This window comes from Dendrobates tinctorius, unplaced genomic scaffold (assembly GCF_039654945.1).
Source record: "Dendrobates tinctorius isolate UK_male_01 unplaced genomic scaffold, ASM3965494v1 ptg000083l, whole genome shotgun sequence".
NCBI lineage: Eukaryota > Metazoa > Chordata > Amphibia > Anura > Dendrobatidae > Dendrobates > Dendrobates tinctorius.
In genome coordinates this window covers 17,351,634-17,364,043 of record NW_027361751.1, presented here as the reverse complement: position 1 = coordinate 17,364,043, position 12,410 = coordinate 17,351,634, and positions in this window count along the sequence as shown.

Here is a 12,410-nt window from a genome sequence, read left to right as displayed (position 1 = left end):
GGAACTCTGTATTTACTGTCAGCGTACAGGTAATACAGTAATCACCAGTGACATTGTGCACAGAAGCTCTGTACATAGTATACAGTGTCAGTGTACAGGTAATACAGTGATCACTGGTGATATTATACACAGGAGCTCTGTTTATAGTGTACAGGTAATACAGTGATCACCAGTTACATTATACACAGGACCTCTGTATACAGTGTCAGTGTACAGATAATATAGTGATCACTGGTGACATTATACACAGGAGCTCTGTACAGAGTAGACAGTGTATAGCGTTAGTGTACAGGTAACACACTGACTCATCAGTGACATCTCTAGCTGAAGTCCTTTATCTTTGCTTTGCTTTTTTCATGCAGCACAGACTGCCATCACTTCTTCCAGCCAGGACTCATCTCTGCATAAAATAACCAGGGCCGGATTTAAGAGGTGGGTGGCCCGGGGCCCATTTTGGTGGGAGGCCCATTTTTCAAGGTGTTGCAATATGTAATGCAAAAACACAAAACTAAATGAACGCAAGTTTATTTAGAAAAATCATTTACGCAAAGTAATTCAGGTAAAATCATTCATTTTTTACAATCCAGGCACTTTCCTTGATTTTCGTGCTGCAAAATCACTAATGATGTCACTAAAGTCCAATTCACGCAGTATATCTGACTCGATGCTCATGATAGCCAAATTTACAAGTCTTTGCTGCTTCATGGATGTCCTTAATCGATTTTCAACTAATTTGAGTTTTGAGAAGGAACGCTCACCACTGCAGTTTGTTACCATCAAAATTAGATATATCCTTATAGCTATCTTAATATTTGGGAAAGTGTCTTGCACACCCTTTTCCATAAGTTTGTACATGAAAAGTTCAGTGCTGATATCTTTTGGCCCCTCGTCTGTGAATAAATTGGCAAATGTTACAAACTGACACAGTTCATCGATAAATGTAATGTCCAAGTCATCTGAATAAGACTTGATGAGTTGCTCTGCTGTGGCCTTAAGCTCGTCTGAAGACAGTTCTTGCAGATGGCAAAGAAAGCTAAATTTGCTTGATATATATTTGCTTGAAGACGTTGGTTAAGAGAAGCGATAAACTGTTCAATGATAGGCAAGAAAGTTTCTGTTCTGTATTTTTCAGAAGGGCTGAGTTGTGATAATTCCATATGGCCATAATCCAATGGATTGAGACACATGTTTCGGCGCATGTGTCGAGTTATCATCTGAACATACTCAGATGAACCAGACAGCTCTTCACCTTGCGTCTCATAAATTTTGAAGGAGTCACACTTTGATGCGCCATAGTTTTTTAAGCTGGTCAGTGACGCCACAGCAGTGTTTAGATCGAATTTTGCATGTTGTAGATTTTTACTAGTAGCATCCGTTCTTTGCAGGATTTTATTAGGATTTTAGAAGGTGGTGTTAATACCAATTTCAAGATGATTCATTTGTCTTAACAGTCCTTCTGCTTCACACCGTACACAGCTTTTTTCTTCAAAGTCATCAGCAATCTGTTTAAGTACATCTTTAATCTGCTGATAGTCATGCTTAAGGGCCTTAGTAGCATCTGCTCTGCAGGATCAACGTGTTGTTGTGACACATTTGAGAGTCAATGTTGTTGCTGAGTCAATATTTTTCAAAGCCTCAGTCAGGAGATGATGCTGATGCGTTGAAACTGTGAAGAAGAGGAACAGCTTTTCAAGGAAGTCAAAAAATGTACAGCACTCAAGCAGCTTTCTACAGCATTTTTAGCAACCAGATTTAAAGAGAGTGTGTCGTACAAGGAATCCAGGATGTAAGATTGTTCTCTTTCACTTTGGCTTGCAGGCCGTTGTATTTGCCACTCATTGCAGTTGCATTGTCATAACTTTGACCGCGGCAATTTCCCAGGTCTAAGTCATGTCTCTTCAAAAATTCCAACAAGTCATTGAACTTGAAAAATTCCAACAAGTCATTGAACTTGTCTTGAGCACCATGGCCTTTGTTTGCCATGAATGTTACAAGAGTCCCACAGGGCCATCTTTCTCCATATACCTCAATACAAGGGTTAGTTGGTCAACGTGAGCTGCATCGGGTGTGGAATCCAAAGAGATGGAGTAGTATTATGATTTGTTAACTCGAGAAATAATTTCTCTGAGGACTTGCTCACCCATTACATTGATAATTTCTTCCATAATTGTAGATAACAGGTAGTTTGTATGACCCTTGCCGCGATTGGCTTGAGTTTTGATATGCTGTGCAAGAAAGTCGTCGTACTGGGCGATGAGTTCAAGAATGCCCAGAAAGTTTCCATTTGATCCAACCAATTCGTTATCTCCTCTAAATGCTAAGCCACGCTGGGCAATAAACTGAATAACATTTACTACTCATTTCAATACTGACCTGACCTCCAATAATGCTCCTGAGCCTCGACCTGTTTTGTTAGCTCCGTATCAATTCGCCCGATCGCTTTTAACCTCATATTGAAAGCAGTTGTAGAGTTCAGATGTTCCACTGACTGCTCATGACTTTGTATACGTTCTTGTGAATGTTTCCAATCACAGAATCCATTAGATGAAAGCTGAGAAGACTCAGATGCTGTAATAAAGCACATCAACCTGCACGTGAAGCAGTAAATGCGTCCTTTAGAGGGAGAGAAGCATAACCAATTCCTCGTTATGACTTCTCTGTTATCATTTTGATGACGGAAAAGCCCAAGTGAGCACATCCTTGGAATATTGCAGTCCTTTCTAGGTTGTCCTTTCTAGGTTGCTGAACCGAGTGTGCAATGAACAAACTTTCATCACAGTGCTGGATTGTTGATACACCTCTTTTCAGCCAGTAATCTTGCATCTGTTCCGAAATAATGGATGGCCAAAGTCCAATGTCATCGCCCCCTGGTGGGCGCTCAACTTCACCTTCTTCATAAGATGTGCCACTAGCAGTCTCCTTTTCTTTGTGTTCTTCAGTTGTACACATTACTACTTCAGCCTTTTCTTTGCCAGGATCAACAACCATTTCCACTGAAGCATTGTCAGGTTGATCAGATTCTACAAGGTCATTACTCCTTTCCGACACTTGCCTTGAATGAACAGTGAAGAACTTGTCCAATTTTGTTGTCTTCACTATCTCTTCTGTTGATTTCATTGTTGCTTTTTTTGCCTTACGTCTTTTAGAAGCCCCAGACTCCCAAATTCTTGTGCGATGTCTATGCCTATCTCCTTCACGATTGTCCATGATGGTACCGTATATACTCGAATATAAGCCGAGATTTTCAGCCCAGCATGGTTTATAGCCCCCCCAGAATGGTGTAATACAGCCCAGCATGATATAATACAGCCCAGCATGGTATATAGCGCCCCAGAATGGTGTAATACATCCCAGCTTGGTATAATACGGCCCAGCATGGTATATAGCCCCCCCAGCATGGTATGATACAGCCCAGCATGGTTTATAGCCCCCCCAGAATGGTGTAATACAGCCCAGCATGATATAATACAGCCCAGCATGGTATATAGCGCCCCAGAATGGTGTAATACATCCCAGCTTGGTATAATACGGCCCAGCATGGTATATAGCCCCCCCAGCATGGTATGATACAGCCCAGCATGGTATATGGCCCCCCCAGCATGGTATGATACAGCTGAGCATGGTATATAGCCCCCCCAGAGTGGCCCCACAGTCCAACACTCACACTGATTTAAAAAAAACAAAAAAAAACACTCCTCACCTTCTCCTCGTGCCCGCGCTGCTGGCTGCTCCTGTCTCTTCCTGCTCTGTCTGGCACACAGTGAGAGCGCAATGACGTCATCGCGCCCCCGCTGTGTCAGAGGCAGAGCGGGGAATGATGGGAGAGGGAGCGTCAGCTGACGCTCTCTCCTACATCACTGCCTCCTTCAATGCGGCGGCGGCGGCGGGAGTCGGCGCTGGGGGCAGGCAGGCCCCCCTGCCTCACAGGGGCCCCATAGCGGCTGTGTGATGTGCCGCTGGCTGGGGGCCCCTGGAGGAGCAGGGGCCCTAGGCAGCTGCCTGGTCTGCCTGCCCCTAACGCCGGCCCTGCCTGACACTTGTGACCTGACTACACCAGTGAAGATAGTTTAGGAGCCACGTTGGGCTCATACAGGGCCGTGACCCGTGTCTTTGTTAGTCACCGGCAGTATATGGTCTAGGGGCAGTGGAAGGTACCGGAGACCGACCACTGCTGCCAGAAGACGGATCATCGTCTACAGTATACTTCTGGAAAAAACACTGCGCCCACCGTTGCCGGCGCTATTGAGTTCACAGCAGGAGCTGCAGTTCAAGGACTTCCTGACACACATTATCAGAAACGTCGTTCTCCTCTTCATCGTATCCTTTGCCTTTTATCCCTTGTTTAACCCTTTACCTCCCTGCGTGGAGTATTCCCCTGTAAATAAACCTGTTAACCCTTGCTCTGCCTCCTGTCCATCACTGATCCCACGTTACTGCTAGTACCTTACATCTACAATCTTGGAATCAGTGAGTGGGCCTGTGTAGAGGTCTACAGATACTCACTGTGCTGTTTAGTGACATGGTGTGTATCACACTCAACATGGACCAGAGGAAGCGAACGAAAGAGTTGTCTCAGGAGATTAGAAAAAAAATGATAGACAAACATGTTAAAGGTAAAAGTTATAAGACCATCTCCAAGCAGCTTGATGTTCCTGTGACTACAATTGCACACATTATTCAGAAATTAAAGCCCCATGGGACTGTAGCCAACCTCCCTGGACATGGCCACAGGAGGAAAATTGATGACAAATCAGACACGGATAATACAAATGGTAACAAAAGAGCCCACAAAAACTTCTAATTAGATTAAAGGTGAACTTCAATCTCAAGGAACATCAGTGTCAGATCGCACCATCCATCATTGTATGAGCCAAAGTGGACTTCATGGGAGACGACCAAGGAGGACACCATTGTTGAAAAAAAGACATAAAAAAGCGAGACTGGAATTTGCCAAACTATATGTTGACAAGCCACAAAGCTTCTGGAAAAATGTCCTATGGACAGATGAGACAAAAATGGAACTTTTTGGCAAGGCACTCAGCTCTATTTTAACAGATGGAAAAACAAAGCATATCAAGAAATGAACAATATCCCTACTGTGAAACATGGAGGAGGCTCTGTTATGTTCTGGGGCTGCTTTGCTGCATCTGGCACAGGGTGTTTTGAATCTGTGCAGGGTACAATGAAATCTCAAGACTATCAAGGGATTCTAGAGAGAAATGTGCTGCCCAGTGCCGGAAAGCTTGGTCTCAGTCGCAGGTCATGGGTCTTGCAACAGGATAATGACACAAAACACACAGCTAAAAACACCAAAGAAAGGCTAAGAGGAAAATAATGGACTATTCTGAAGTGGCCTTCTATGATCCCTGACCTAAATCCTACTGAGCATCTTTGGAAAGAACTGAAACATGCCATCTGGAAAAGGCAACCTGCAAACACGGGACAACTGGAGCAGTTTGCTTTTGAGGAGTGGGCCAAAATACCTGTTGAGAGGTGCAGAAGTCTCATTGACAGTTACAGGAATCGTGTGATTGCCTCAAAAGGTTGTGCAACAAAATACTAAGTTAAGGGTACCATCATTTCTGTCCAGGCCTATTTCATGAGTATTAATTGTTTTTTTAAATTCTATGAAAGCATGGTTGAAAAGCAATGTCTGACTTTCATTTGTTCATTTTCATAGATTTTTGATTTATGATTACTTTTGTCAGAGTCAAGTTATTTCTATCACCATTGTGGGTTTTTCTGTCATTAAACGAGGGGTACCAACAATTTTGACCACGTGTGTATTTTTTAATATGTTTTAAAACATTTTTTTTACTTTTGGCATGTTTCAATAGTATCCATGGGAGACTAGAAGCTGTCATAACCCGATCGCTTCTGCTGCATACAGGCGATGATCAGACATAGCAGAATTGCTGACTTGCTTTGAGCGCTGACCACCAGGCGGCGCTCATAGCAATCCTGCAGTGACAACCATAGAGGACTGCTGGAGACCTCTGGTTGTCATGCCAACCCATCGGTGATCCACTTCATGTGACACGGGCGCCGATGGGTGGGATTTCCGGAACGCTTGGCGGAAGCGTGTGTTAAATGTCACCATCAGAGTTTGACAGTGGTATTTAACTAGTTAACAGCCACGGGTGGATTGTGATTCCACCTACGGCTGTTAGAGGCACATGTCAGCTGTTCAAAACAGCTGACATGTGCCGAAAATTATGTGGACTGAGCACCGGAGCCCACATCAAAGTGAGGCATAGAAATCTTCGTGTATGTAAACTTTTGACTTTGTAGTAAGTAATAAAAATGCCTTAAAACATTCGCTCTCTCTCATTTTTCTGGCATTTGGCAAATATTAATAATTATGGCAATCCTAATTGACCTAAAATGTGAAAGGTTTATTCTGATTTCATGACAGATATTAAGAAAAACATGGATATGTGTCTTTTTATATAGTGTATGTAAACTTCTGGTTTCAAGTGTAGATGCAATAATCACCCCAGAAAATGATGCCACTCTTCAAAAGCCAACTTAATTGCCAAGAGTTCCCTGTTACAAATGTCATAGTTTTGCTTAGCGAATGACAGTTTCTTAGAAAAATATGCACTCTGACACCATTTACCAAGAGATGCAGCCTGCTACAATACAGACCTCACGTTCACTTCAGACGCGTCAACTTCTACAATAAATGGCTGAGTGACATAAGTCTGTATGAGAATCAGAGCAGATGCAAAACACGCTTTCAAGGTATGCCTCCCTGGCTGGACTGGACCATTTGGAAAAGTCTGTCCTTTTCCTGGTCATATTTGTCAAAGTTTTGGCCACTACCAAATAGTTTTTGATGAACTTACGGTAGTAGTTGGCGAAACCCAAGAACCTTTGTAACGCCTTTAAGTCCTCAGGATGATCCTAATCCAATACCGCCCGGACTTTCGCCAGATCCATGTGAAAACTGGTGGACGATAAGACTTACTGTAAGCTAGAAAAAGGCAGTCCTCAACCAAGAAGATACATTTCTCTGGTTTGACAAATAATTTATTGTCTCTGAGGATTTGTAAGAGCTGCTCAAAGTCAGGTGAATAAATTAATATGTCATCAAGATAGCTCACAACAAATCTACCTGCCTGGTGACTAACAATGTAATTAACAAAGTGCTGCAGGATGGCGGGAGCACTAGTCAACCCAAATGGTATCACAACATTTTTATAGTGTCCCTCAGGGGTATTGAAGGCTGTTTTCCACTCATCCTGTGAAGGGTTAATACTAAAATCAGAGCTTAAGTTTCACTTCTCCATTTCTCTGTAGGTTTCCTTTCTTAACTTTTGTTGCTGTAAGATAAATTTTTATAATTGGCATGGGCTGTCATGAAACCAGATTGTTCTCATCAGGTGCAAAGATAAGGGAGGCGGGGGTGTAAAACTCTGAAGAATATGCCATTATACTACTTTCTATTTGGATACGGACATATATGTAGTTTCCGGTTTTCTTGCAATATTATTGGCTTATAAAGTGAAATGATGCTATTGGTACTTGAGAACCTTGCATAATTAAGCAAAAGATTATAAAAGATGTGACTAAAATAAAGGGGCTTAGTGATCTGCCTCGATCCTCCCGTACAGAGACCCCAGTCTCCGTGTGGTCATTTGAGTTGCTAGCAACACTGGAATAATTTGGAAATCACTGGATCAACCGTGAAGGGTTAATTTAGCCCTCCCAAAATAGCTACCTCGACAGTGGTGCGCAACGTGGGGCCCCCGGACAGGGATGCCTCTGCTCCCGGAGGACAACAAGACAAAGGACCCTTGGAGCGGACACAGGTGCTGGAAAATTGGGACTGATCACCCCCCACAACCACGGTAAGTTGGCGGTTATACTGTTCAGACTGACCGTTGGTGTGGTTTTCCTGTGCTTCTTGCTGCAAAGAGGATCTGAGGTTTGTCCCCTGGTGGGGTGATTCATGGGTGGAATCATATAATCATATAGAGGTGTAGTCCCGTTGGGGGCCCAGTGCTCGAACCGTACCACATAAGGGACGGACACCCCGGATTGACCAGTGATTGTGACTCTATAGTCAACATATCCTGAAATCCTGAATTCACTGTTAGAGTCAGGCGTGGTGAGTGATCGAAGATGGGTAGGATACGTAACTCAGGTATATATAGATATATATAACCAGAGATGTCCGGAGGGATAGTCTGAGACGCCCTCCTCCTTTCACTGAGTATTGCGAATTTTGGGCAATCCCAGAGGGGGATTATTGACCCTGTGGAACAAACGGAGACGGCTGTTCCAGTATTGTGCACAATTTAAGTCAGGATATTTAGCTCTAAAGGAGAGAATTATGTTTCTGTGGAAGAAAAAGAAAAGTTTGGAATTGTGTGAAGGATCAGATACTGTTAGTCTTATGATTCAAAGACGAGGAAAGAAATGTGTCAGGAATGCAGGAAAAATATTTTCGATTCTGTGATTTCCTAAGGGCGGAAGGTTGCAGCCTACGCTATGGGATGAAGGAGTTAAAAGGTTGACTGATGATGGATTACTTGAAGGCGCTGAGGAATTCCGTGGCTTGGCACATGAATTGTATAATGAAGGTTATGTGGACAATGAACAGCAAGTGAATTCTGATTGTTTGTGTTACTGCTATGTTGAAGAAGGAAAAATTGTCTATTATGACAGGGACGAGATGTTTTGTGGTTCAAGAAAGTGACTGTGGTGTGAGAATGTGATTGGTTAAGAAGAAACTAAGATCCAGACAATGTGTCAGGCAGTCGAATAGTTAAAAGTGATGATTTGAAAGAAGAGGTCTCCCTGCTAGATGACAATTGTACAAGGAGACCGAGAGTCGCAGCTCCCACCTTTGCTTAAGGTACCTATTATCATCCACAGCCAGCCTCAATCCCCGTTCACCCGAACCAGAGGAAAAAAAAAAGTTTTCAGAAGACTTTAACCTGCTCTGTTCAGGAGAGAGAGAGAGAAAAAATAAGCAAGCTAGCAGCTGCAGCTGCTTCAGTACCCCCTCCCATCTTAGCCCACACCATATCCCCCTTCACCCCCACCGCAGCTGCGAGCACACAGCCAGTCTCTTATCAGTATCATTGAGTATCATTGGAGCACACAGCAAACTCTGGCCCCCCACCTCAGACTTCAGGTAGTGGGAACCCTGCTCCTCAGCCCCTCCCTGCTAATTCTCATTACTGCTCAGTTTGTGATCTCTCCAACATGTCCAGTAAATTTATTAGGGGCAGATTTATTATCACAGTTCTGCTCCAGAATACAATTCCAAGATGATGGTCAGATGTTTTTTTTTGTTATATAATCCCTATGTAGATGAAGACAGTGAAGATAAATCTATATTTTGCATGCCCTTCCCACGGTTATGATGGCTCTGATAGGCTCAGATCCACCCCCCCAATATTGCCTGAGGATCAATGACTCTCATACCTCTCAGAGATACCATCTAAACTCTGGTCGAAAGGGCCGAATGATATAGGGAAAATGCCTGTAGAACCAGTAAAAGTGTTTCTCAAACCTGGTGCCTAATACTCATACTCTTTTGTCCCAAATACCCCAGGATGCTGCTTAGTTTACAGTTATTGATCTTACCAATGCCTTCTTTAGCATTCCGTTACACCCAGACTGCCGGTTTCTATTTGCATTCACTTATCAGGAATGACAGTTAATATGGACAGTTATGCCACAAGGGGCCCAAAACAGTCCCAACCAGTTTGAAAAAAAAATATGAACAGGTGTCTTTTGCCATTTCTGCCATTGCTAGCCTCCTTAAGTATCTGGCAGCACTGAACTGTCAGGTTTCGGCCTCGAGACTTCGGTTCTGCCTTGATCAAGTGATGTTCTTGGGTCACTGTCTCCTTCAGGGTGTCAGACACCTCACAGAAGAAAGAAAAATAGCTGTCAGCTCCCTTCCTTTCCCGAAAGATGAAACTGAACTTCACCGTTTTCTTATGCACCTATTTTTGTCAGTGGATACCGGATGCATCCTGCATAATGCAACCCCTTTACAACGCCTTGAAAGATGGCATAATGAGCTACACAGAAAGATCACCGGTTTGTATGGAAAGCCTTTATCATGCCTTCTCTGAGTTAAAGCGGCTTATTGCTTCCACCCCTGCCTTGGGCATCCCGGACTATACTCGACCGTTCCATTTGTATGTGTCTGAGAATGGAGGACACGCAGCAGGGGTGCTCACACAATCACATGGCAACAGGCAACGACCAGTGGCTAGTATTCGGCCCGCCTCGACCCAGTGGCCCGAGCATCACCAAGTCGCATGAGGGCAGTTCACGCCACTCACTCGTTGCTTGACAAGACTGCAGACATAATTCTTGGACATGAAACACATATTTTTGCTCCACATGATATTGCAGCAATACTTAGCCTTCAGCAACCAAGACATTTGACTGTGCAACGACACTTACGGCTGCAGTGTTCACTCCTTTTGCCTGATTATGTCAAGTTGCATCGCTGTACTACAATCAACGCCGCTACTTTACTGCCTGTCCCCAAGAAAGATGGCAGTGATGAGGATTTTCTCCAACATGATTGTTCCCAACTTCTGACTGAAGAAACAGCCACTCCACCAAATGTCAGTGAGAATCCACTTCCAAATCCTGATCTGGTGTTATACACGGATGGTTCAAGATATGCTGACGAGTTTGGTAGATTCCACACGGGATATGCTGTTACCACAGAGGACACTGTAGTGCACGCAGCTGCACTCCCGCCCTCACAGTCAGCACAAGAAGAAGAACTCCAGGCTCTGTCTACTGCATGTACTTTGGCCAAGAACAGACGGGCTAATATATACACGGACTCACAGTATGCATTTGGTATTGCTCACGACTTTGGGGCTCTATGGGCCAATCGAGGGTTTATTACTACTGCCGGAACCCCAGTGAAAAATGCTGAAGCTGTTAAAACCCTCATGGACTCGATCAAACTACCTACTCAGGTGGCCATTATCAAAGTTAAGGTGCACGGTCTTAGGACCAGTCCACAGACTGTTGGCAACACATTTGCGGATATGCAAGCAAAAGCCGCCGCTCTTTTACCCGTTGAACCAACTATACCAACTATGGTGACCACACGCTCTCAGCGTAAACAGTTACAAGAAGCACTGACCCTACAAGAACCTAATGATCTACAACAAACTGAAGTTTTCTGTCGGACCCCATGAGGCCGCTTAATGACGATGCAGAGAATGTCTCCAAAGGAAGAGGTGAAGCAATGGAAGACTGAGGGGGCACGAATGGATAATGGTCTCTGAAAAAAAAGGACCAACTCGTGTGTCTCCCTAAGCGGATGTACCCTGCAATTGCCACATGGGCACATGGACCTATATATCAAGAAAAGAATCAGGCCCTCGCACTGGTGCAAAAATGCTACTGGGCCCCGGTTCTCCAGTTGGCCGGAAGCATTCCCTGTTACCAACATGACTGCAAAGACCACAGCGAAGAAACTGGTGATGGAAGTTATATGCAGATATGGGGTTCCAGAAATTGTTGAAAGTGATCAAGGTCCGGCCTTTTCTTCCCATGTGTACCAAGAAGTTCTGACAATGCTTGGATCCACTGTAGCCCTCCATACTCCGTACCACCCACAATCCAGTGGTGAAGTTGAGAGGCTGAACGGCACACTGAAGGGACAACTGACCAAAATGATGCAGGAGACTACGGCTCCATGGCCAGAGCTCCTACCCATTGTACTATACCACATTCGTACTACCCCTATTGCAAAGCATGGCCTGTCCCCATATGAGATATTGTTTGGTACTAGGCCCCCTGATGCGAATTTCCAGCCTCAGCAGTTATCAGAAGAAACTGACCGTGCTGTTCAATATGTTATTCTGCTTAGTAAAAATCATGCTAACACCTATGTTCTAGTTCTCTTTTCTTTTCCAGATTCAGCAGAAACCGACACCTGTTATAACCTGAAGCCTGGTGATTTGGTAGTCGTGAAGAGGCATGTCAGGAAGCACGGACTAGAACCCTTGTATGACGGTCCCTATCAAGTTCTCCTCATCACCCAACAAGCCAATAGCAAATAAAGGGGACATAATGTTTTGGTTTTTCGCATTTTCCATATTATTATTGGTAGAAGTTAAAGTTAAAGTTAGAAGATATTCAAAGACTCAGAGATCAATATGATAAAGACAATGATCGTAATAAGGACAGTTGGTGGTCAGACACTTTCTCCTTTCTCAATCCAGCCAATTGATTTAAGGGAATTGGGGGCTGGATAGCTGGGATCTTACAAAGCTTGTTACACATTGCTGCCTGTATCCTTGTTGTATATGTGATACTAAAACTTGTTCTTTGGTGTATTTCTGTATGTATTAGGAAATTCTGCACTAAGACAGCTAATGATGATACCAAAGGTGTTGTTGCCCCTGCTC